The 26,276-nt window shown below is 40.8% G+C and overlaps 1 protein-coding gene across 2 annotated transcripts in view; it reads right to left on the reverse strand.

Annotated features, from left to right (window-relative positions):
* MAPK10 (mitogen-activated protein kinase 10) overlaps positions 1-26,276 on the reverse strand; it is a 619,928-nt gene that overhangs the window by 587,990 nt on the left and 5,662 nt on the right. Inside the window, exon 2 of one of the 2 annotated variants that reach the window (XM_061420724.1) lies at positions 23,698-23,795. The exons of the other annotated variant lie outside the window; for it this stretch is intronic. The gene's annotated coding sequence lies outside the window, so the exon portion shown is untranslated. The remainder of the gene's footprint in view (positions 1-23,697; positions 23,796-26,276) is intronic. 2 annotated transcript variants of the gene reach the window in all.

Here is a 26,276-nt window from a genome sequence, read left to right on the forward strand (position 1 = left end):
TGTGTGTGTGTGTGTGTGTGTGTGTGTGTGTGTGTGATCTAAATGCTTTGACTTCTTTGTATCACTCTTACGGCACCAAATACTACCTTGTATTGTTATGTTTCTTTCTTTCTTCCTCACAAACATATTAAACACCCCCACATAACTCTTGGCATGTGTCATATACATTGAGCGATTAGTTAATAACTGTGAGGAGTTGAACAAATACAGTGAGAGGAACAAGTGCACCAGACATGAGAGTAAATATGTTGGTGGGGACAAATGTCATGGGAAGCTCTGTAAAAAAATAAAAGAAGTGGAGCTTAATATTGAAGAAAGGAATTTTATTCACAATTGTGTCAATGTATTGTTTCCTTACAAGAACGTTCCAGCTTCTCACATAAGCATTTCATTCATTTGTAAGATATGCTGCTGCTGCTGCTGCTGCTAAGTCGCTTCAGTCGTGTCAGACTCTGTGCAACCCCACAGACAGCAGCCCACTAGGCTCCTCTGTCCCTGAGGGAGGTACAAAAAAGTATGGAAGTCACTAGGTGAAATTATTGTGAAAATGTCAGGAAAGAGGAAATTTAGAATACCTGAAAGAAAATGTGTCCATGGTAGCAGCATTATTTGCAGTCCAGGCAATTAAGTGACCAGATTGTATATGCTAAAATAGCTGTTTACTTTTGTTTTCTGTATTAAGGTGTCAGGACTTCCCTGGTGGCTCAGATAGTAAAGAATCTGCCTACAGTGTGGAGACCCGTGTCTGACCCCTGGGTTGGGAAGATCCCCTGGAGGAGGGCATGGCAACCCACTCCAGTATTCTTGCCTAGAGAATCCCCATGGACAGAGAAACCTGGTGGGCTACAGTCCATGGGGTGACAAAGAGTTGGATACAAACTGAGCAGCTAACACTTTCATTTCACATGGTAAGTAGGTCCATTTGGGACTGGAGTGACTTTTCTGATTATTTGATACATGTAACCTACTTCCTTCTGGCTCATTTAGCGGCTTTGTTTTGTTTTGTTTTTTAATATTTATTGATTTATTTGGCTGCATTGGGTTTTAGTTGCAACACATGGGATCTTCAGCGTGTTATGCGGGATGGGATCCTTCGCTGGGGTGCACAGACTCTCCAGTTGTGGTGGAGGGCTCAGCAGTTTCAGCATACAGGATTAGCTGCTCCAAATCACGTGGGATCCTAGTTCCCAACTAGGGATTGAACCTGTGGCCTCTGGATTGCAAGGCCCATTCTTAACCACTGGACCACCAGGGTAAATCCCTGGTTCACATAGTTTTAAGGTGAACAGTCTCCTGACCATTGAAAGGTATTAGATGCATAGTGGTTTTTTATATTTTTAAGTTTTTTTTTTTTAATTAGAGGAAGAGAAAGGCAAATATCATATATTAATGTATATATATGCAATCTAGAAAGATGCATAGTGTTTTGAAAAAGAAACAAACACAAGAACAGAAGAGGAAAGGGACTGCAACTGTCAGAAGTAGCACAGGAATTCAGTTCAGTTCAGTTCAGTTGCTCAGTCATGTCCGACTCTGCGACCCCATGAATTGCAGCACGCCAGACCTCCCTGTCCATCACCAACTCCCAGAGTTTACCTAAACTCACGTCCATCAAGTCGGTGATGCCATCCAGCCATCTCATCCTCTGTCGTCCCCTTCTCCTCCTGCCCCCAATCTCTCCCAGCACCAGAGTCTTTTTCAACTCTTCGCATGAGCCGGCCAAAGTACTGGAGTTTCAGCTTTAGCATCATTCCTTCCAAAGAACACCCAGGACTGATCTCCTTTAGAATAGACTGGTTGGATCTCCTTGCAGTCCAAGGGACTCTCATGAGTCTTCTCCAACACCACAGTTCAAAAGCATCAATTCTTCGGCACTCAGCTTTCTTCACAGTCCAACTCTCACATCCATACATGACCACTGGAAAAACCATAGCACAGGAGTTGCCTGTCCTCAAAGCAGCTGGTTTCAGAGGCCCTTGCTTGCTTCTCCATGGCATCTTTTTCCCTTCCCTTAAGATATAGCACTTGACTCAAAGGGAATGCCAGCTGACCACAGAAAGAAGGTAAGAAATCATTGTATAAAGTGTTTATTTTTCTATGGATGCAAATAAGAAGTGCTGAGATGCCACCCAATGAATCCTGTTCTCTCCACTCTGCAGGATCCCACATGGGCCTGGAGTTTGTGTGTGTGTGTGTGGGGTGACCCTTTCCCCTCTTCCACCACCACTTTAAGAGGAGATGAAACAGGGTGCACTTTCTTCAGGGTGGATTTAGGCCTCAAAGTTCTGAAAAGGGTGAATTTCCGGGAGGGCAAGAAAGTCTTGGGGAGGAATTCTTCAAGCGTACAAGGTCAAACTACTCTGGAGAATAACACAATGGAGTATTTGCCTAGGCTTGCGGAACAATCTGAATTTATTCAAGCTGGCGAGAGTGGGGGAGGTTCAAGGGCCTCCCACACTGGAAAGTGTGCTTAATGATCTGGCATCCTGAGAACTTCTCCACACTAGCGGGAGGAAGTTGAACTCTACAAGTGTGCTTCTGGAGAATTCTTACATTTCCCACTCCTGTTGAGAACTCAACTGGCCACACATGTGGCAGCCAGATGGCTCCCCAGTTAACTCAGAATATGAGGCGGTGGGGACAGAGGGAAGATGGGTCAGCCTCCGACTGGACACCCACAACACCTTCATCAAATCAAGCTCATCTGTACACAGCTTTGTCTTCTAATAGCTCAGAGCAACATTTTTATTGAGCAAATCCAGAGTATATTTTCAAAGTACACATATAACTTATTTCTCACTTTGCTCGGGAAAACAAATCCACGTTAAAATAAACTGAAAGCTTTAATTCCCAGGATTTCTACTAATATTACTTTGCAATGACATTTAAAAAGCAAACAGGATGCAAAAATCTGAAATGCAGAAGATGTCATATATCTCTTAACACTATGATGAACTATTAAGATGCTCTCAGTCACACAAATTTTCTCTAAAGCTGCACTTCGGCTCATCCACAGTATCATAATTGATCCCAAAATGGGACACAGAGTTGAAGCACTTGAAAGATCTTCAAGTTCCTCTTGAATCATTGCAGATAAAATTGTGTTTTTTTCGAAAACCAACTCTGTTGGATAAAAGGCACAATGAAAAGGCAAAGACATAAATGTTGCATTTTTATGTAGCACATGCTACAGCAAAAATAATCCAGTGTTCAGTGCTCCAGTCCAGGAAGAGATAAGATTCAGCTTGCTTACAATGCTTGTTGCCTATGCATCCCCATTTTCTTGTTTAAACTTCTTTGACAGCTCACCATTTCCTCCGATAAACTTTCTAACTCTTTTATTTGGCCTTTCTCCTCACATTCCTAACACTTCAAATGTATTCCAGTTACTTCCTTACATAAACCTCTGCTCAAGATAAACTGATCTATTTATTGTCTCCTGAACACATCATTCACATTCTTTCTACCTTTGTGGTTTTGCTCAAGCCCTTCTCCATGAGTTTTATCCCTTCTCCATTACTTTTTTTTTCTCTTCAATTTTTTTAGTATTTTGTCCAAGCTGTTACAGGAAGGGAGACCCTTTCCAGGGCCCGGAAGTGGACTCTTGTCTAACACTTAGAATTGAATTGTCCGAGGAGACACATGTGCTGAAAAAGCAAGAGATTTTACTGGGAAGGGGTGCCCAGGCAGAGAGCAGTAGGGTAAGGGAACCCAGGAGGACCGCTCTGCCACATGGCTCGCAGTCTCAGGTGTTATGTTAATGGGATCAGTTTCTGGGTTGTCTTTAGCCAATCATTTTGACTCAGAGTCCCTACTGGTGGTGCACACATCACTCAGACAAGATGGATGCCAGCAAGAAGGATTCTGAGAGGTGGTCGGACACGTGGTGTCTCCTTTTGACCTTTCCCGAACTCTTCTGGCGGTGGCTTATTAGTTCCCTGTTTCTTACCAGGACCCCCTATCGTAAAACAACTCATGAAATCGTTAGGGTGCCTGGCCAGGGTGGGCAGCTTCAGTCAGTGTGCTTCCCCTAACAAAACTACACAGCATGTGGGATCTTTGATCCCAACCAGGGATCAAACCTGTGCGTGCCCCCCACCCCTATCTTGGAAGCATGGATTCTAAACCACTGGACTGCAGGGAAGTCCCCCCATTATCTTTCTGGAAGATCCAGTTTAAGCACTACCTCTTCCAGGAAGCCTTTCCCCACCCTCTCGCTACCAACCGATCCACACACATTCAAACCCCTGCGGAACATCCTCTTGCCTATATTCCTCTGATAAGTACTTTTGGCCTCCCTTTTGGTCTTTACCTCATGCCTCCACCCATCGCTATACTGCTTATATTTATTCCCTCTTTCCAAGATCAAGGATCAGGTCTACTATTTTTACCCCCAGAAACTAGAACTAAAAAGTACTCAATAATACTGTTGAACTAAATGTCCATCAACGGAGGAATGGATAAAGGAGATGGAGTACATATATACAATGGAATATTACTCAGCCATAAAAGGGATGAGACTGGGTCATTTGTAGAGGCTTGGATAGATCAACAGAGTCAAACAGAGTGAAGTCAGTCAGGAAGAGAAAAACAAATATTGTATATTAATGCACATATATGGAATCCAAATAGAAAGAGATATAGATGGACTTATTTGCAAAATAGAAATAGAGACACAGATGGAGAGAACAAATATACAGACACCAAGAAAGAAGGCAGGGTGGGAGGAATTGGGAGATTGGGATTGATTTATATACACTATTGATATTATGTATAAAATACATAACTAATGAGACCAACAAAGGTCCGTCTGGTCAAGGCTATGGTTTTTCCAGCAGTCATGTATGGATGTGAGAGTTGGACTATAAAGAAAGCTGCGTGCCAAAGAATTGATGCTTTTGAACTGTGATCTTGGAGAAGACTCTTGAGAGTCCCTTGGACTGCAAGGAGATGCAACTAGTCCGTCCTAAAGGAGATCAGTCCTAAGTGTTCATTGGAAGGACTGATTTTGAAGCTGAAACTCCAATACTTTGGCCACCTGATGCAAAGAGCTGACTCATTTGAAAAGACCCTGATGCTGGGAAAGATTGAAGGCGGGAGGAGAAGGGGATGACAGAGGATGAGACGGTTGGATGGCATCACTGACTCAATGGACACGAGTTTGGGTAAACTCTGGGAGTTGGTGATGGACAGGGAGGCCTGGCATGCTGCAGTTCATAGGATCACAAGGAGTCAGACACGACTGAGCGACTGAACTGAACTGAACTGAATGAGAACTTACTGTATAGCTCAGGGAACTCAACTCAGTGCTCTGTGATGACCTAAATGGGAAGGAAACCCCCAAAAGAGGGGATATATGAATATATATAGCTGATTCACTTTGCTGTACAGTAGAAAGTAACAAAACATTGTAAAGCAACTATACTCCAATAAAAATAAATTAAATCTTTTAAAGGAAAAAGAATAATCCCATTGCAGATAATAATGTTCCACATCCTCATTTTCCATTTCTATCGATAGACATTTAGGTTGTTTCCATGTCCTGGCTATTGTGAACAGTGCTGTGATGAACATTGGGGTACATGAATCTTTTCAAATTTGGGGTTTGTTCCTGGATATATGCCCAGGAGTGGGATTATTGGATCACATCTTACAGTTTTCTGGGGGAACCCCCATACTGTTCTCCATTGTGGCTGTATCAGTTTGCATTCCCACCAACAGTGTAGGAGGGTTCCCTATAATAATGTTGATGTGATGATAATGGACTTATGGAAAACAAAGATTAGGGTGGAATCTCTTGGGAAATTACTGACCACAAAAACATGAAAACACCCTATTCCTTTACTAAATTCACCAGATATAAAAGTAACTTCTACCATGTTTTGACTAATAATCACATGTTTGCTCATTTCTTCATGGTAATTACATTCATTTTGGTAGATCTCTTTTAAGACTGCATTTCAAAATTATACACTATACATAAAAATATTATTCAAAAGTATGATGTCTCCCACTTGAAAACTCAGCACAGAACATTACTTCTAGGAATTTTAAGTTATAGTCAGAGTTTTAGTGCTCCCCTTCCCCTCCCCTCGGCTAGATGGTACAGTAATTCCCTGTATATCTATACCAGCCCAGGACGGGGGAGCCTGGTGGGCTGCCGTCTATGCAGGCACACAGAGTTGGACACGACTGAAGCGACTTATCAGCAGCAGCAGGGTTTACTTACACCTCTGAATTTTCTGATAATTGATAACACTTAAAATAGACAAGAGACATATACACCTGAGAATGTACTGTAATCCTTTGAAAACCTTCTATAGCTGAGACTAGAATTTGTTAATTTTAGTCTTGGCTATACTTCTGCGTCACTTTTCCATCAGTGAAATAGGAATAATAAAACCAATCCTTTTCTTATTGCATATTAGATAATAGATAGGAGACAATAGACCTGAAAATCCTGACATGAAAGCTAACACATAAAGTCAAAGTATTATCCATTAAGATAAAAAGCAAATTTCTTCACTGCTTGAAAAGGAAATTTTATGTCACTAAGCACTTATAATGTATCAGGTAGCTCACTGCTTTGGAATTTAAAGATAAATATGACCAAGGTTCTGGATCTCAAAACAGAGTAGAGACAAAGACTTACACAAATAGAGCAGAGGTCAGGAAACTTCACTGCCTGTTTTCGCAAGCTTAAAAGCTAAGAATGACTTTTACAGAAAAACACTTGCCATCAATTTGATAAATGAGAACACTAACTTTGAACAACAATTAAGAGAAATGTTATTCCTTCGAAAAGAATTCTATCGTTCTGATAAGTTTATCTGTATCACAAAAACTGTACTCAATTGTTATTTTTTTCAGTAAAAGTCATTAAAACTTGCTTTCTCTCTTATATATAAGTACCTACATCATATCTTTGAGTTTATCTCTTGGTCTGAACGCTAAAAATATTTACCAACCATAAACTTTATAGAAGCAGTGTGCTGACTTCTGAAATAATGAAACCGATAATGTGGTAGATACAGTGATAGAGACTGCAACTTGAGAATTTAAGTTATTGAGAAAACAACTAAATTAGCTTTTGTTTTCAGTCACCAAGTCATGTCCGACTCTTTGCGACCCCCATTGACTGCAGCATGCCAGGCTTCTCTGTCCTTCACTATCTCCTGGAGTTTGCTCACATTCATGTCCATTGAGTCAGTGATGCCATCCAACCATCTCATCCTCTGTTGCCCTCTTCTACTTCCCTCAATCTTTCCCAGAATCAGGGTCTTTCCCAATGAGTTGGCTCTTCTCATCAGGTGGCCAAACTATTGGAGCTTCAGCTTCAGCATCAGTCCTTTCATTGAATATTCAGGGTTGATTTCCTCGAGGATTGACAGGTGTGATCTCCTTGAAGTCCAAGGGACTCTCAAGAGTCTTCTCCAACACCACAGTGTGAAAGTTCAGCACTCAGCTTTCTTTACAGCCCACCTCTCACATCCATACATGACTACTAGCAAAATCACAGCTTCGACTAAATGCACCTTTGTGGGCAAAGTGATGTCTCTGATTTTTAATATGCTGCTTTGGTTGGTCAACCCATGGTTTCAGGGTAGACTTCTGGGAATAGAAGCAATAGGACTGAATCTGAAAAAGAAAGTAAAAGTAAATAAGAGCGGTGAGCAGAAGGGTCATCAAGGTGTATGGGTGGGTTAGGTCAGGTCCTCAGGTAAGCAGATGCCCAGACGGGATTTCATGGGATTAGTTTAGGTGTTCATGATGCTTAACTCTATGCCCTGCCATGGACTAGATTTCAATTATAACCGGCTGCCTGATGGTGCATAGAACCAGCTGTGAAAGAGCTCTGTGAGTGGGAGCAGGGGTCTGTACTGAGAAGACACCAGTCTCTATCCCTCCTCTGGATATGGTACATGTTATACATTCTCTTATCTCTTTAGTGTGTTCACTGTTCATTTTTAAAAGTTGCACTGTTTATACAAAAAGTAAAATAAATTTTTTAGTGACAAATGTCTGTAGAGAATAAAATGAACTGATAAAAATCACTCTTTACAGTGACCTCCAAATTTTACTTATTTTCAGTAACAGATTGTGAATAAAATACATATATATAATTATCCAGGGCTCCCCTAGTGGCTCAGTGGTAAAGAATCCACCTGACAATGCGGGAGATGTGGGTTGATAAATAGGTTGGCAAGATCTTCTGGAGAAGAAAACAGCAACCCACTCCAGTTTCTTGCCTGGGAAATCCCATGAACAGAGGAGGCTGGTGGGCTACAGTCCATGGGGTCTCATAGTCAGACACAACTGAGCAATTGAACAATAACACTTCATGCAAAGATGGGCTCAGTAAAGGACAGAAATGGTAGGGACCTAACAGAAGCAGAACATATTAAGAAGAGGTGGCAAGAATACACAGAAGAACTGTATAAAAAAGATCTTCACGACCCGGATAACCACGATGGTGTGATCACTCACCTAGAGCCAGACATTCGGGAATGTGAAGTAAAATGGGCCTTAGGAAGCATCTCTACAAACAAAGCTAGTGGAGGTGATGGAATTCCAGTTGAGCTATTTCAAATCCTAAAAGATGATGCTGTGAAAGTGCTGCACTCAATACGCCAGCAAATTTGGAAAACTCAGCAGTGGCCACAGGACTGGAAAAGGTCAGTTTTCATTCCAACCCCAAAGAAAGGCAATGCCAAAGAATGATAAAACTACCACACAATTGCACTCATCTCACATGCTAGTAAAGTAATGCTCAAAATTCTCCAAGCCAGGCTTCAGCAATACATGAACTGTGAACTTCCAGATGTTCAAGCCAGTTTTAGGAAACGCAGAGGAACCAGAGATCAAATTGCCAACATCCGCTGGATCATGGAAAAAGTAAGAGAATTCCAGAAAAACATCTATTTCTGCTTTATTGACTATGCCAAACTCTTTGACTGTGTGGATCACAATAAACTGTGGAAAATTCTGAAAGAGATGGAATACCAGACCACCTGACCTGCCTCTTGAGAAACCTGTAGGCAGGTCAGGAAGCAACAGTTAGAACTGGACATGGAACAACAGACTGGTTCCAAATAGGAAAAGGAGTATGTCAAGGCTGTATATTGTCACCCTGCTTATTTAACTTATATGCAGAGTACATCATGAGAAACGCTGGGCTGGAGGAAGCACAGGCTGGCATCAAGATTGCTGGGAGAAATACCAATAACCTCGGATATGCAGATGACACCACCCTTATGGCAGAAAGTGAAGAAGAACTCAAGAGCCTCTTGATGAAGGTGAAAGAGGAGAGTGAAAAAGTTGGTTTAAAGCTCAACATTCAGAAAACGAAGATCATGGCATCCGGTCCCATCACTTCATTACAGATAGATGTGGAAATAGTGGAAACAGTGTCAGACTTTATTATATTTTTGGGCTCCAAAATCACTGCAGATGGTGACAGCAGCCATGATATTAAAAGACACCTACTCCTTGGAAGGAAAGTTATGACCAACCTAGATAGCATATTGAAAAGCAGAGACATTACTTTGTCAACAAAGGTCCGTCTAGTCAAGGCTATGGTTTTTCCAGTGGTCATGTATGGATGTGAGAGTTGGACTGTGAAGAAAGCTGAGTGCCGAAGAATTGATGCTTTTGAAGTGTGGTATTGGAGAAGACTCATGAGAGTCCCTTGGACTGCAAGGAGATTCAACCAGTCCATCCTGAAGGAAATCAGTCCTGAATATTCATTGGAAGGACTGATGTTGAAGCTGAAACTCCAATACTTTGGCCATCTGATGTGAAGAACTGACTCACTTGAAAAGACCCTGATGCTGGGAAAGATTGAGGGACGGAGGAGAAGGGGATGACAGAGGATGAGATAGTTGGATGGCATCACCGACTTAATGGACGTGGGTTTGGGTGAACTCCGGGGGTTGGTGATGGACAGGGAGGCGTGGCGTGCAGCATTTCATGGGGTCGCAAGGAGTTGAACATGACTGAGCGACTTCACTTTCACTTTTCACTTTCATGCATTGGAGAAAGAAATGGCAACCCACTCCAGTGTTCTTGCCTGGAGAATCTCAGGGACAGGGGACCCTGGTGGGCTGCCGTCTATGGAGTTGCACAGAGTCGGACATGGCTGAAGCAACTTAGCAGCAGCAGCAGACAGAATATGGAAAAGCAAAGACACTACTTTGCCAACAAAGGTTCGTCTAGTCAAGGCTATGGTTTTTCCAGTGGTCATGTATGGATGTGAGAGTTGGACTATAAAGAAAGCTGAGCACCAAAGAATTGATGCTTTTGAACTGTGGTGTTGGAGAAGACTCTTGAGAGTCCCTTGGACTGCAAGGAGATCCAACCAGTCCATCCTAAAGGAGATCAGCCCTGGGTGTTCATTGGAAGGGCTGATGTTGAAGCTGAAACTAATTCTTTGGCCACTTGATGAGAAGAGATGACTCATTTGAAAAGACCCTGATGCTGGGAAAGATTGAGGGCAGGAGGAGAAGGGGACGACAGAGGATAAGATGGTTGGATGGCATTACCGGCTCAATGGACATGGGTTTGCATAGACTACAGCAGCTGGTGATGGACAGGGAGGCCTGGTGTGCTGTGGTTCATGGAGTTGCAAAGAGTCAGACACGACTGAGCGACTTAACTGAATTGAATTTGTGGCCTGTTTTTTCATTTTTGCAAGAATATTTTTTGAAGAACACAAGGTTTTAATTTGATGAGATTTATCAATTTGTTTGTTTGTTTATGGTTCATGCTTTCTATGTCCTAAGAAATCTTTTTAACAAAAGGTCAGAAGAATTTTCTTCTAGATATTTTATAGGTTTCACATTTTGTTCTATGATCCATTTCAACTTAAGTTTTTTATATCAGTCAGTTCAGTTCAATGGCTCAGTCGTGTCCGACTCTTTGTGACCCTATGGACTGCAGGACACCAGGCTTCCCTGTCTATCACCAACTCCTGGAGTTTACTCAAACTCATGTCCCCTGAGTCAGTGATGTCATCCAACCATCTCATCCTCTCTCGTCCCCTTTTTTATATAGTGGAAGTAAATTTCAGGTTCAATTTTTTGCATATGATGTTTAATTGTACCAGCACCATTTATGGAAAATCTTTTGCATCTATCATCCTGTCATCTTTGTTGAAAACCATTTGACCACAGATATGTGGGTACCTTTTTGTGCCTGCAATGTAGGAGACAGGTTTTGTCCCTGGGTCGTGAGATCCCCTGGAGTAGGACATGGCAACCTACTTCAGTGTTCTTGTCTAAGAAATCCCATGGACAGAGGAGCCAGGCAGGCTACAGTCCATGGGGTCCCAAGAGTTGGTCACAACTTAGTGACTAAACCACCACCACCATAGACTACTTACTATGTGCTAGGCAATAAATGCTTCACAAATGCCATTCATTTAATCCTCATATTGACTTTATGAGTTGGTATGACTGTTAATTACAATTTGCTGATGAGGGAACCGAGTGATAGAAAACTTAGTTAACTTTCCCAAGATTGGTGGTTCTCAACTAGGGGTGACTTTGTCCCTTTCAGGAGACATTTTCTAATGCCTGAAGATAGTTTTAGTTATTATAGGTGAAGGAGAGAATGCTGCTGAAATCTAATGAGTAGAGACCAACAACTCTGCTACATAACCTACAACGCAAGGATAGCTCCTCACAACAAAGTTGACAGAAGCCATGAAATTAAAAGACGCTTGCTCCTTGGAAGAAAATTATGACAAATCTAAGCAGCATGTTAAAAATCAGAGACATCACTTTGCCAACAAAGTGATGGTTAAAGCTATGGTTTTTCCAGTAGTCATGTACAGATGTGAAAGTTGGACCATAAGGAAGGGAGAGTGCTGAAGAATTGATGCTTTCAAACTGTGGTGCTAGAGATGACTCCTGAGAGTCCCTTGGAGAGCAAGACCAAACCAGTCAATCTTCAAGGAAATCAACCCTCAATATTCATTGGAAGGGATGATATGAAGCTAAAGCTTCAATGCTTTGGCCACCTGATGCAAAGAGCTGACTCACTGGAAAAGACCCTGATGCTGGGAAAGATTCAGGGCAGGAGGAGAAGAGGGTGATAGAGAATGAGACGGTTGGATAGCATCACCAACTCAATGGACATGAGTTTGAACAAACTCTGGGAGATAGTAAAGGACAGAGAAGCGTAGTGTGCTGCAGTCCATGGGATCACAAAGAGTTGGATAGGACTGTGCGACTGAACAACAAAAACAAAATCAGAAGAAAGAGCTGGAAAAGTTGAAAGTAGTTGCTTCTATGGAGGTATAACATTGGGTGGGAAAAAAGGTCAGTAGAATATTTTTGTGTATGTTTTTTGTTGTTGGTTCTGTTTTTTGTTGTTCTTTAAGAAGACCTGAGCAGCCGTGAAGAGATACCCCACGCCCAAGGTAAGAGAAACCCAAGTAAGACGGTAGGTGTTGCAAGAGGGCATCAGAGGGCAAACACACTGAAACCATACTCACAGAAAACTAATCAATCTAATCACACTAGGACTACAGCCTTGTCTAACTCAATGAAACTAAGCCATGCCTGTGGGGCAACCCAAGATGGGCGGGTCATGGTGGAGAGATTTGACAGAATGTGGTCCACTGGAGAAGGGAATGGCAAACCACTTCAGTATTCTTGCCTTGAGAACCCCATGAACAGTATGAAAACGCAAAATGATAGGATACTGAAAGAGAAACTCCCCAGGTCAGTAGGTGCCCAATATGCTACTGGAGATCAGTGGAGAAATAACTCCAGAAAGAATGAAGGGACAGAGCCAAAGCAAAAACAGTACCCAGCTGTGGATGTGACTGGTGATAGAAGCAAGGTCTGATGCTGTAAAGAGCAATATTGCATAGGAACCTGGAATGTCAGGTCCATGAATCAAGGCAAATTGGAAGTGGTCAAACAAGAGATGGCAAGAGTGAATGTCGACATTCTAGCAATCAGCGAACTGAAATGGACTGGAATGGGTGAATTTAACTCAGATGACCATTATATCTACTACTGCAGGCAGGAATCCCTCAGAAGAAATGGAGTGGCCATCATGGTCAACAAGAGTCCGAGATGCAGTACTTGGCTGCAATCTCAAAAACGACAGAATGATCTCTGTTCGTTTCCAAGGCAAATCATTCAATACCAGAGTAATCCAAGTCTATGCCCCAGCCAGTAATGCTGAAGAAGCTGAAGTTGAAGGGTTCTATGAAGACCTACAAGACCTTTTAGAACTAACACCTAAAAAAGATGTCCTTTTCATTATAGGGGACTGGAATGCAAAAGTAGGAAGTCAAGAAACACCTGGAGTAACAGGCAAATTTGGCCTTGGAATACGGAATGAAGCAGGGCAAAGTATAATAGAGTTTTGCCAAGAAAATGCACTGGTCATAACAAACACCCTCTTCCAACAACACAAGAGAAGACTCTATACATGGACATCACCAGATGGTCAACACCAAAATCAGATTGATTATATTCTTTGCAGCCAAAGATGGAGAAGCTCTATACAGTCAGCAAAAACAAGACCAGGAGCTGACTGTGGCTCAGACCATGAACTCCTTATTGCCAAATTCAGACTTAAATTGAAGAAAGTAAGGAAAACCACTAGATCATTCAGGTATGACCTAAATCAAATCACTTATGATTATACAGTAGAAGTGAGAAATAGATTTAAGGGCCTAGATCTGATAGATAGAGTGCCTGATGAACTATGGAATGAGGTTCATGACATTGTACAGGAGACAGGGATCAAGACCATCCCCATGGAAAAGAAATACAAAAAAGCAAAATGGCTGTCTGGGGAGGCCTTACAAATAGCTGTGAAAAGAAGAGAATCGAAAAGCAAAGGAGAAAAGGAAAGATATAAACATCTGAATGCAGAGTTCCAAAGAATAGCAAGAAGAGATAAGAAAGCCTTCTTCAGTGATCAGTGCAAATAAATAGAGGAAAACAACAGAATGGGAAAGACTAGAAATCTCTTCAAGAAAATCAGAGATACCAAAGGAACATTTCATGCAAAAATAGGCTCGATAAAGGACAGAAATGGTATGGACCTAACAGAAGCAGAAAATATTAAGAAGAGATGGCAAGAATACACAGACGAACTGTACAAAAAAGATCTTCACGACCCAGATAATCACGATGGTGTGATCACTGACCTAGAACCAGACATCCTGGAATGTGAAGTCAAGCGGGCCATAGAAAGCATCACTATGAACAAAGCTGGTGGAGGTGATGGCATTCCAGTTGAGCTATTCCAAATCCTGAAAGATGATGCTGTGAAAGTGCTGCACTCAATATGCCAGCAAATTTGGAAAACTCAGCAGTGGCCACAGGACTGGAAAAGGTCAGTTTTCATTCCAATCCCAAAGAAAGGCAATGCCAAAGAGTGCTCAAACTACCGCACAATTGCACTCATCTCACACACTAGTAAAGTAATGCTCAAAATTCTCCAAGCCAAGCTTCAGCAATATGTGAACTGTGAACTTCCTGATGTTCAAGCCAGTTTTAGAAAAGGCAGAGGAACCAGAGATCAAATTGCCAACATCCGCTGGATCATGGAAAAAGCAAGAGAGTTCCGGAAAAACATCTATTTCTGCTTTATTGACTATGCCAAAGCCTTTGACTGTGTGGATCACAATAAACTGTGGAAAATTCTGAAAGAGATGGGAATACCACACCACCTGATCTGCCTCTTGAGAAATTTGTATGCAGGTCAGGAAGCAACAGTTAGAACTGGACATGGAACAACAGACTGGTTCCAAATAGGAAAAGGAGTATGTCAAGGCTGTATATTATCACCCTGTTTATTTAACTTATATGCAGAGTACATCATGGGAAACGCTGGACTGGAAGAAACACAAGCTGGAATCAAGATTGCCGGGAGAAATATCAATCACCTCAGATATGCAGATAACACCACCCTTATGGCAGAAAGTGAAGAGGAACTAAAAAGCCTCTTGATGAAGGTGAAAGTGGAGAGTGAAAAAGTTGGCTTAAAGCTCAACATTCAGAAAACGAAGATCATGGCATCCGGTCCCATCACTTCATGGGAAATAGATGGGGAAACAGTGGAAACAGTGTCAGATTTTATTTTTCTGGGCTCCAACATCACTGCAGATGGTGACTGCAGCCATGAAATTAAAAGACGCTTACTCCTTGGAAGGAAAGTTATGACCAACCTAGATAGCATATTCAAAAGCAGAGACATTACTTTGCCAACAAAGGTTCGTCTAGTCAAGGCTCTGGTTTTTCCTGTGGTCATGTGTGGATGTGAGAGTTGGACTGTGAAGAAGGCTGAGCACCAAAGAATTGATGCTTTTGAAGTGTGGTGTTGGAGAAGACTCTTGAGAGTCCCTTGGACTGCAAGGAAATCCAACCAGTCCATTCTGAAGGAGATCAGCCCTGGGATTTCTTTGGAAGGAATGTTGCTAAAGCTGAAACTCCAGTACTTTGGCCAGCTCATGCGAAGAGTTGACTCATTGGAAAAGATTCTGATGCTGGGAGGGATTGGGGGCAGGAGGAGAAGGGGATGACAGAGGATGAGATGGCTGGATGGCATCACTGACTCGATGGACGTGAGTCTGAGTGAACTCCGGGAGTTGATGATGGACAGGGAGGCCTGGCGTGCTGCGATCCATGGAGTTGTAAGGAGTCTGACATGACTGAGCAACTGATCTGATCTGAAGAAAACCTGAAGAATTACTTGAATTATATTTATTTAAATGTTCAAATGATTAATAATATTCAAATCATAGACAAATTTTAGCTTGACCATTGTTTCTCATATTTTTGAAGTGTTTAGTAATGTGCAGAAGTAATATGGAGAAGGAAATGGCAACCCACTCCAGTGTTCTTTCCTGCAGAATCTCAGGGGTAGGAGAGCCTGGTGGGCTGCCATCTATGGAGTCACACAGAGTTGGACACGACTGAAGCGACTTAGTAGTAATATGCAGTTTATAAGAGTTTTCTCTCAGTGAATTTTAGCTGAATGAATGAAAAGAAGTAAAAATATTTATGAAGGACAGAATATACAAAAAGAGAACTTCCATTCTGATTGACATCTTGCATATCAAGTTCCAACTTGCAACATAATGAAGCATTTCAGACAGAAAAACCTGAAGATCCAGATTCCTAATGGGAAAGCTATTTCAAACCTAATTATAAGCAATCAAGAAAAAATAGCTTTACTAGATAATGATAGATTATCAGCTCTATCATTACATATATAAAAGCATCCAGAAGAGAGGAAGAACAAAGTTATTTTTTTTAATTGAAAAGTAGGTGAACTAAGGATGACTGTTACTCTCTTTAGTTTCCCCTCAGTTGTATCACATGCCTTATGGTATCTTAGTTCCCTGACCAAGGATTGAACCCAGGTCCCAGCAGAGAAAGTGCTGAAAGATGACTGTTTTTCTTAATAACTATTTTTAAACTCATAAATATGTGCAATCTTGTAAAATCTGTACAGAACATACAAATCTAACTTGGAAACCCACCAACGCCCAGTAGCTTGTACTGGTAACAATATATTTTTAATTTAAGAGGATATACTGCAGAGAAAAAGAAGATGCCAAGTTCATGTCACTACCAGACCAATAGACTGGATCAACAGATTATCTCACTCTATTCACATATGGATGTGAGAGTTGGACTGTGAAGAAGGCTGAGCACCGAAGAATTGATGCTTTTGAACTGTGGTGTTGGAGAAGACTCTTGAGACTCCCTTGGGCTGTAAGGAGATCCAACCAGTCCATTCTGAAGGAGATCAGCCCTGGGAGTTCTTTAGAAGGAATGATGCTAAAGCTGAAACTCCAGTACTTTGGCCACCTCATGTGAAGAGTTGACTCATTGGAAAAGACTCTGATGCTGGGAGGGATTGTGGGCAGGAGGAGAAGGGGATGACAGAGGATGAGATGGCTGGATGGCATCACTGACTCGATGGACGTGAGTCTGAGTCAATTCCGGGAGTTGGTGATGGACAGGGAGGCCTGGTGAGCTGCGATTCATGGGGTCGCAAAGAGTCTGACATGACTGAGCGACTGAACTGAACTGAACTGAACTGATTCTCAGAGAAAACAAAAGCAAGACTCTTCCCCATCTCTATTCTATCCCCACATCTCTATTTTCGTTCTTTGGCTATCTCTGTTTGAGGGTCTCTATCTATTCTTCCCTCACCCTCCGACTATATAATTTCCCATTTTCAAAAAATAAAAGGACATCAAAATGTGTGCAGTAAGAAGTCTTGATCCTGCTGCTGTCCACATTCAGGCCATTCCTCCCTGTCCCCTAGAGTAACTATTTTTAACAGCATGGGTCTTCTTAGCATTTCTTTATGTAAATACAAGCAAACCTAGGTATGTACATATATGCATATATTTCTCATATGCCTTTTTCTATTTCTTGCTTTTTTTTCACATAGCAATACTCCAAATAAAATTTAATATGTTAAAGTCTGGCCATCTTAGAAACACTCATCCTGTACAAATGAGAAAATGTCAGTCTAAAAAGATTACATCTCTATTAAAGGGATGTAATTATATTTAACAATTATTTAACAACTACTAAATAATTATTTAACAATCTTAAAATGTTTCACAGTTCTACACTAAAAGAAAAATATTTGTAAAATCAAATATATACTATCTATGTTTTAGCATGTCTTTAAAAGTTTTAAGAAGTTACTAGTTAAGCCAACTAAATAAAAATTTGTACTTTAACAAATAGTGTGCTTGGAAACAGAGTCATCATGAGACCTAACAATATTCCTTGTATAAAAATAAGTCAGTGGTTTTAAATTGGCTATACTTTGTCGCATTTTCTGTACTGCTAAACAGTAATTACTTAAAATTTCAATAATGTGCTGCTTTATCACAGATTTTAATTTCTCATATTAAAAAATCACTCTGAAATGCTGAAAGCTTAAGTAAACACACTGAATTCAAATATTATTCAACAACATTTTAATGGGAAGCTAAGGGTCTTAGAACTGTGTAAATAATTAAACACTTCCATTTTTCTACCAATATTTCCTATCTCACAACTCCATGCAACCTGGACTGCTCAGCTGGAAACATATTTCTTTGAGTGGAGGTCAGAATGGAGACTTGGCAGAGGAGAGAAAGAAAAATGCAGGATATAACAACCATCCACCAAGTTAATTCAGGGCTTCCCAGGTGGTGCTACTCGTAAACAACCTGACTGCCAATGCAGGAAACATAAGAGACACAGGTTCGATCCCCAGGTTAGGAAGATTCCCTGGAGGAGGAAAATGGCAACCCACTCCAGGATTCTTGCCTGGAGAATTCCATGGAGAGAGGAGCCTGACGCGCTACAGTGCATAGGGTCACAAAAAGTCGGACAGGACTGAAGCAACTTAGCAAGCAAATTAACTCAGGAATATGCCTCTTCACATCGCTTCAGTCAGGCAGATTTGGCCTGGAGCTGTGAAATAAGGAGTGTGTGAGGTACTCTGTGGCCTTTCCAAGATTCTTGCCAAGAGCAAAGCCTATTTCATATTCACCGGAAAAATCACTATTCTATGGTGGTGGTATTTCAATGAATGGTTTTCCATTCCAGTGCAAATTAATACTATTTTTGGAGTATATATTAAATTCATGGGCCCCTTTTATTTTGAGTGAGAAAAAAAATTATTGTGAAAATAGAGAGGTGACCTAGCAGATAGTCAGAAGTTATTACATCACATCTGTTTGAATTTCTTAAGGCATATGGACATATGCTTGTTTCAAATGAAAGAATACAGAAAGGAGATCAGCTCCATGCCTTAAAACAGAGAAAGAAAAAATGTCAACATATATAAAACAATTAAAGGAAATTAAACATGTACTGAATCACTACTATAAGCAAAGAAAGCATTTGCCCCTTACAACTTCCCAGAGGTTAAAAAAAAAAGTCCTATCAAAAATATGACAAAACTGTCAGATATAGATTTTACCAGCTCTCTATTTAAGAAAATTACATCCATTAAAGATTGTGTATATTCACAAGCAGGACATTAAAAACAAAGAAAAACAGTAAGAACTTTATCAAAACTCGATCAATGATATCTCAGTTGCATCAAATCCTCCCAGTGGGTGTTCCATCTGAACAAATATGTATGTTCACTCTTGTTCAGTTTTGCATAGCCAACTTATCTTTCTTTGAGTTGTTAGTATGTGTCCTTTATTGTTGAAGACTGAGATGTATGAATTTGAAATTCTTTATATAATGTATAAATCTGAAGCTTTGAAGAGACAATTTTTTAAAACATTATTAATAGGAATAAAAGCATAACCTGACAATTGAACTGAATGATCTTGTATGTTACTAGTTGGCATTGATAAGCTTCTAGAAATTATGAAAATATAATGAATCATTCTTCAAACATTGAAGTGGCATGTGAACCAAATGATTTTCACAACTGATGCCAAAATAGGAACTAATTTTCTGTTAAGATATCATTAATCAGGTGTATCCAGTATAACAGGAATTCTCAGGAATGTCATAGTAAATCTAAAATTGTTTTCCTTTCTTTTCAAAAGTATAAGAAATATTTATCATCTGTGAAGGTAACAGCAAACATGAAATCCATTTATGAAAAAATAAGCCAAAAGTAATCTTCAGCTCTTTCAAAGTCAAAAGCAGTCCTTATTGGGAAGAAGAGACTTAAATGTGAAAGGCAAAATGGCTAATTTTAATACATATTTGAGCAATGGCACCCCACTCTAGTACTCTTGCCTGGAAAATCCCATGGACAGAGGAACCTGGTGGGCTGCAGTCCATGGGGTTACAACTGAGCAACTTCACTTTCACTTTTCACTTTCCTGCATTGGAGAAGGAAATGGCAACCCACTCCAGTGTTCTTGCCTGGAGAATCCCAGGTACGGGGGAGCCTGGTGGGCTGCCATCTATGGGGTCGCATAGAGTCGGACACGACTGAAGCGACTTAGCAGCAGCAGCAGCAGCATATCCTTAGAAGTACATTATAAAGTTATATTATTTTCAAGGACTACGTGCTGTTATATTTGTTGGAAGGACTGATGCTGAAGTTGAAACTCCAATACTTTGACCACCTGATGCGAAGAACTGACTCATTGCAAAAGACCCTGATGCTGGGAAAGATTGAAGACAAGAGGAGAGGGGGACGACAGAGGATGAGATGGTTGGATGGCATCACCGATTCAATGGACACGAGTTTGAGCAAGCTCTGGGAGTTGGTGATGGACAGGGAAGCCTGGCATGCTGCAGTCCATGGGGTCACAAAGAGTTAGACATGACTCAGTGACTGAACTGAACACTCTGTTATTACTAATATAAATGTATGATTTTCAGAGAATGCTTACAGTAGTAGTATGGAACAGGCAACAGTAGTAACAGAGTAGTTACTGCAATCGTAACTAAGTTAAGCAATAGTAGTAAAAGACAATAGTAGTAAGCAACACGTTTTTGCATATATAATGCAAATATTATATCAAGACTTTGGTTTTACCAAAACTATACAAGTGTTAACTTCATTCATGATCATATCAAAATAACTACTTTGGCTCTTTGCTTTCCCCCTCTAAAACAGGCCTCTTGTGTCTCAAAGCTATTACATTTTACTTAGTTTAATCTATATCTAGAGCAAGAATGAAATAATCATGTATGTTATCATTAAAAAAACCCATTTATACAACACTGTGGAGGAAGAAAAAGGCAGTTACCTGCACTGATGACCATCAAACAGAAATTGGGAATTAAACCAACGGACCCTAAAAGACTAGTAATTTGATAGATAATTTTCTATAGTAACAGACAAATTAAGGATACTTTAAACTCTTTTAAAACCAAAAACTAATCTCTTTTATAAGACTTTTACATTTTAGTTCATAATTTACATGTACATTTTTATTTTACTACTGTAGTTATAGTTGAACATGTTATTAATACAATTGTTGACATGATACAAAAATTCATACTTTATGAAACTACTGCATTATTAAAATACAGATAATTCATTTACAATCTGTTTTACATTGAAATAGCTCATAAAGTTCTTGCTTGTTTACTGAAAGAGTCGGGGGAAAAACTCATTGTTACTACAGCTGTGTGCTTGTTCACCCTTCTTTCACCACCCACTGGCTGTTTGCTGAAAGGGAGGGCTGGTGATCTTTCAAAGCATCTCTTTGAATGAGTTTTTGCACAAAAGTGCTTTTACTTTCCATTGAAGGGAAAGAGTAGTATGTGTGTGAGTGTATGTAGGGTGATGACAGTGAAGGGAAAGGCATGGCATGGTGACTACCTCTCTTTACCTCCATCCACATGAAATAATTTCGTCAGAGACCTTGTGATGTAATGAACATAAGCAGTGCTGCTTCAAGAACCAGGCGACAAAGTATGGCACAGAGCTGGCCTTGCCCCTGCAACTGAGCTCAGTGCCACTCTCGCTCTTGGTGAGCAGCTTTGAGAGCACTCAGAGATAATCCCCTGACCCCAGCGTGGATTCCCTCATGGAGGATATTAGCAGCAGTGGAAGTGGCAAGCTCCCTAATGCAAGTGATACTCAGCACCAGACTTTCAGGAGAAGGTGTGAGGACAAGAACAAAGACAAACATTACAACATTACAGAGCACACAGGAACTGTCTCTTGGAGAATTCTGGAAATACGGGAACGAGGTGAGACATTTTCAGGAGTCTAGGGTCCTAGTGGAAGCAGAAGGGGCTAAATTTATATTATTAATATACCTGGAATTCAGTTCATACCCCAGGCTGGTGAGAGCTTTAAAGAGTGATTTTTGGCTAACGGGTTGTTAGCTAACAGATACTCTTCATGTAATTCAAATTGCCAATGGTGGGACTGAGAAGACTTTCCCATTAAGAGAACTGGACAAGAGAAAGGAAGATCATTCAAAGTACAATGAAGTAAGAGAATGCTTATGGCAACCTGAGTAACTGGAGTATATTCTCTGATCAAAGGCAACAGGGGTCATTCTTCCAGGGACAACAGAGGATGAGATGGTTGGATGGCATCACCGACTCAATGGACATGGGTTTGGGTGGGCTCCGGGAGCTGGTGTTGGACAGGGAGGCCGGGAGTGCTGTAGCTCATGGGATCGCAAAGAGTCAGACACAACCAAGCGACTGAACTGAACTGAACTATTTTGAGAGAGTAGTAAAGTCTCTTTTCCCCCCACCCGCCAACACTACACCTGGAATATTAATCTCTCTGCTATTTGCCCTTTCCTCTTTTCCCCTCTCCCTCCCTCAACAGGGTGACAAGAATAAATGTATCAACCATCAACAAAGATTAATATTTTCTGAATACTTCTGGTGTATAAGATACTGTGCTAAGCACTATACCAGGATTTTTCAAAATAAAATAGAAGCACTATTAAATGACCTTCACTTAGTCAAACCGCGAGATTAACTATCATTCTCCATTCCCTCTATAAGACACACAGACTGATACCTACAGCCTTTGAATGTTTACTAATGAGCCAAATCATGGGATGTGAACATTTATCCTTCCTCCAGCTGAGTTAAAACAACCAAAAGCCATTCATTCATTGCCTTCACAGAATCTGAGTGCCTACCATATGACAGACACTGTTGTAGGAGCTAGGGACATAGCAATGAATAAAACAGACAAAAATCCTACTTTAATGAAGCTTACATAAAAATCAGTTGTTTTAGTTTTCCAAACTCTTAATGTAAGTTATTCCTGCTAATGTAACTAGGTAATTTAATTTTTATATACTTAAGTGTAAAAGACATTTTCCTACTGAAAATAAAGTTGAAATTTTAAAATGGTTAAAATGGTTCATTTTATGTTATGTATATATTTTACCATAATTTTAAAAAAATGAAGTTGAATGCTACAGAAAGACAAATTGTTGCCACAAATTACCAGAAGCAAAAAAACTGTAATATACTATACAAATATAGAAGTACTCTAAAGTCATATTACTGTGCTAGTGTCCTTTAGGTTCCATATTTCCTTTAACATAAAACAAAACAGAAAATTGTAGCTTTTGCATTTGGAAAGAGTTTATGTAAAAAAGACAACTTGGAACTCATGGTCAGAATCAAAGATTGGCCCAGCATCAAAAGATTTGCTAATGAATGTGTAATGACAGGTTTTTTTCATAAAAGTAAAGTGCTTAAAATTATATATGTATAATTTTTTTTTACACTTTCCTACTTTAACTTTGTAGATGAACTAAAGGACTGCTCAGCTTCAACTCTCTAAGATAAACTTCCTCTCTTCGCGTGGTTGTCAAGTGTAGCCGGGTTCAGTGTTTCTCCCACTAAATGATATTCTAAGTCAGGAGAGGGCCCTAAACTGGTAACCAGTTTCCATAAATTAGATCATTTTCCTCTTAGGTTTTCTTTTAAACATTACAGAAGAGAATGCAAAAATCAAGGCAATCAACTTTTGAGGAATTTCTTACAAAGTGATGCTTTGTTTCATTAAACATTCTGATTCCACCTTACAAAGCCTTTAATGATCAACTTCCCTGCACAGCAGCTCACTCTCATCAGACTTTAGTTTATGTTCCTTAAGACAGAGCATAAACTAGAAAGCTTAACTTCTGATTTGGTTTCCATTTCTGGGAACACTTAAAAAAAAAAGATTAACAGTCATGAACCCTAAGGCAAGTCCTTTAGGTCAGATTTAGATGACAGCATATTCATATTAAATTACCTTGTGTGTGTTCAGACATGGCCAAGTTTCAAAAAGCAGAAGGGCTATGCTTATTTGCCATACTCCCTTCAACCAAAGTGGAGAGGTGGTTCCAAAACCTGCCAGGACAAGTAATAGAAATGAGTCAGAGAGGACCAGCCCCGGTAAAAACTGTGAATTAGGCAGTTTGACTTCAGCGCCACACCCCTTGAGTACTATATACTTCTCTGCCCCTCCCTTGGTATCAGCAGCCCTGAGGGTCACCCTCACACCGCATACCTCTTCTACTCACGCGGAAACTAGCTTCCCCTCATTCCTCTTTCCCCTCCACTAATTAAAATTTACCTCCCCAGTATCTCTCACCCTCAGGGTTTAAAGTGACAGCTACCTAATCTGATAAAGCAATCACATGAATGCCCGAAGAGAGAAAGTTGGAAGGGAAAGCAAATTTAACTTCACACTTCTAAAGTTGACACCTTGCAGTTTAACTCATTAGTGACTAAAAGTGAGAATTACCAGCTGAGGCATTCAGGGGAGAGAAATATTCTGAGTCAGGTGGAGCACCTGGCAAATCAAGTAGGAGGAAGTGAATGCTTTTAGCCTAACATGGTTCCAGCCTTCATCTGAGTGGCTAATAAGTCGTGGTCAAGTTTGGGGGCCAAGGTTTCCCTGGTAGCTCAGTTGGTAAAGAATCTGCTGGTAAAGAGACCCTGGTTCGATTCCTGGGTCGGGAAGATCCCCTGGAGAAGGGATAGGCTACCCACTCCAGTATTCCTGGGCTTCCCTGGTGGCTCAGACGGCAAAGAATCCACCTGCAATGTGGGAGATCTGGGTTCAATCCCTCAGTTGGGAAGATCCCCCGGAGGAAGGCATGGCAACCCACTCCAATATTCTTGCCTGGAGAATCCCCATGGACAGAGAGGCCTGGCGTGCTACGGTCCACGGGGTTGCAAACAGCTGGACACAACTGAGCAACTAACTACACAGTAGTAGTGTGTAGTTAGTAGTCTAATAGTGCAGTAGACTCTTTGTGACCCCATGGACTGAAGTTCGCCGGGCCTCCCTGTCCATTGTCAACTCCCAGAGCTTGCTCAAACTCATGTCCATCAAGTCGGTGATGTCATATAACCATCTCATCCTCTGTCATCCCCTTCTCCTCCTGCCTTCAATCTTTCCCAGCATCAGGGTCTTTTCCAATGAGTCAGTTCTTCGCATCAGGTGGCCAAAGTATTGGAGCTTCAGCTTCAGCATCAGTCCTTCCAACGAACACCCAGAACTTATCTTCTTTAGAATGGACTGGTTGGATCTCCTTGCAGTCCAAGAGACTCTCAAGAGTCTTCTCCAACGCCACAGTTCAAAAGCATCGATTCTTTGGCACTCAGCTTTCTTCCTGGTCCAATTCTCACATCCACACATGACTACTGGAAAAACCATAGCTTTGACTAGACAAACCTCTGTCAGCAAAGTGATGCCTCTGTTTTTAAATATGCTGTCTAGGTTGGTCATAGTTTTTCTTCCAAGGAGCAAGCATCTTTTAATTTTATGGCTGCAGTCACCACCTGCACTGATTTTGGAGCCCAAGAAAATAAAATCTCTCACTGTTTTCATTGTTTCCCCCATCTATTTGCCATGAAGTGATGGGACTGGATGCCATGATCTTCGTTTTTTGAATGTTGAGTTTTAAGCCAGCTTTTTCACTCTCCTCTTTCACCTTCATCAAGAGGCTCTCTAGATCCTCTTTGCTTTCTGCCACAAGGGTGGTATCATCTGCATATCTGAGTTTGTTGATATTTCTCCCGGCAATCTTGATTCCAACTACAACTAAACAGTACGGGGGAAATGAGAAAAGAGCCAAGAATCTGGTTGGCAAAAAAAAAAAAAAACAGAAGCACCACAATTAAATTTTTCTGACAATCTTTCATAGGACTACCTGACCCTGGCACCTAATAAATACTTTCGAAAGTTTCTCTTCAGAATGAAAGAGATTATTTATAATTTCTGTCTCATTAAGTTTAACACTAATTGCAAATATCTGTACAGTTTTGGTTGTTGCTGTTATTTGATTTTTTAAAACAGTGCTGTAAAGTTTACAAATAGCTTTTATACACGTATTTCATTTACTTCAATTGAACACTGAAAGAACATTACAGGCTAGTACTCAATGGACATGGGTTTGAGCAAATTCCAGGAGATAGTGAAGGACAGGGAAGCCTGGCATGCTGCTTCCACGGGGTTATAAATAGTCAGACATGACCTAGCAACTGAACACCATGTGGAACATATCAGCTATTCCTATTTCCTTCACTTTCTAGAGGAGGAAAATCATGCTCAAAGGAGTTTGATAACTTGCCAAGATTTGTACTTGAGTCTTCCGAGTGCAAATGTTGTGCTCTTCCATTGTACTGAGTTACCAGGCAGCCTCCCAATGCTTAAGAGTTACCTTTGCCACTGCTGTCATGTAACTCCTCATCCTAGGGGAATTCTCACATTTTAAAGAGAGTTCAGCTACCACCAAAAGAAAACAACCTGCTTATTCAATGGAGCCAAGGGTAATTGTAGTCCTATCTGGTTTCCATCACTGCATTTTCTCGCTAGGTAAT

Source organism: Bos javanicus, chromosome 6 (assembly GCF_032452875.1).
Source record: "Bos javanicus breed banteng chromosome 6, ARS-OSU_banteng_1.0, whole genome shotgun sequence".
Taxonomy (NCBI): Eukaryota; Metazoa; Chordata; class Mammalia; order Artiodactyla; family Bovidae; genus Bos; species Bos javanicus.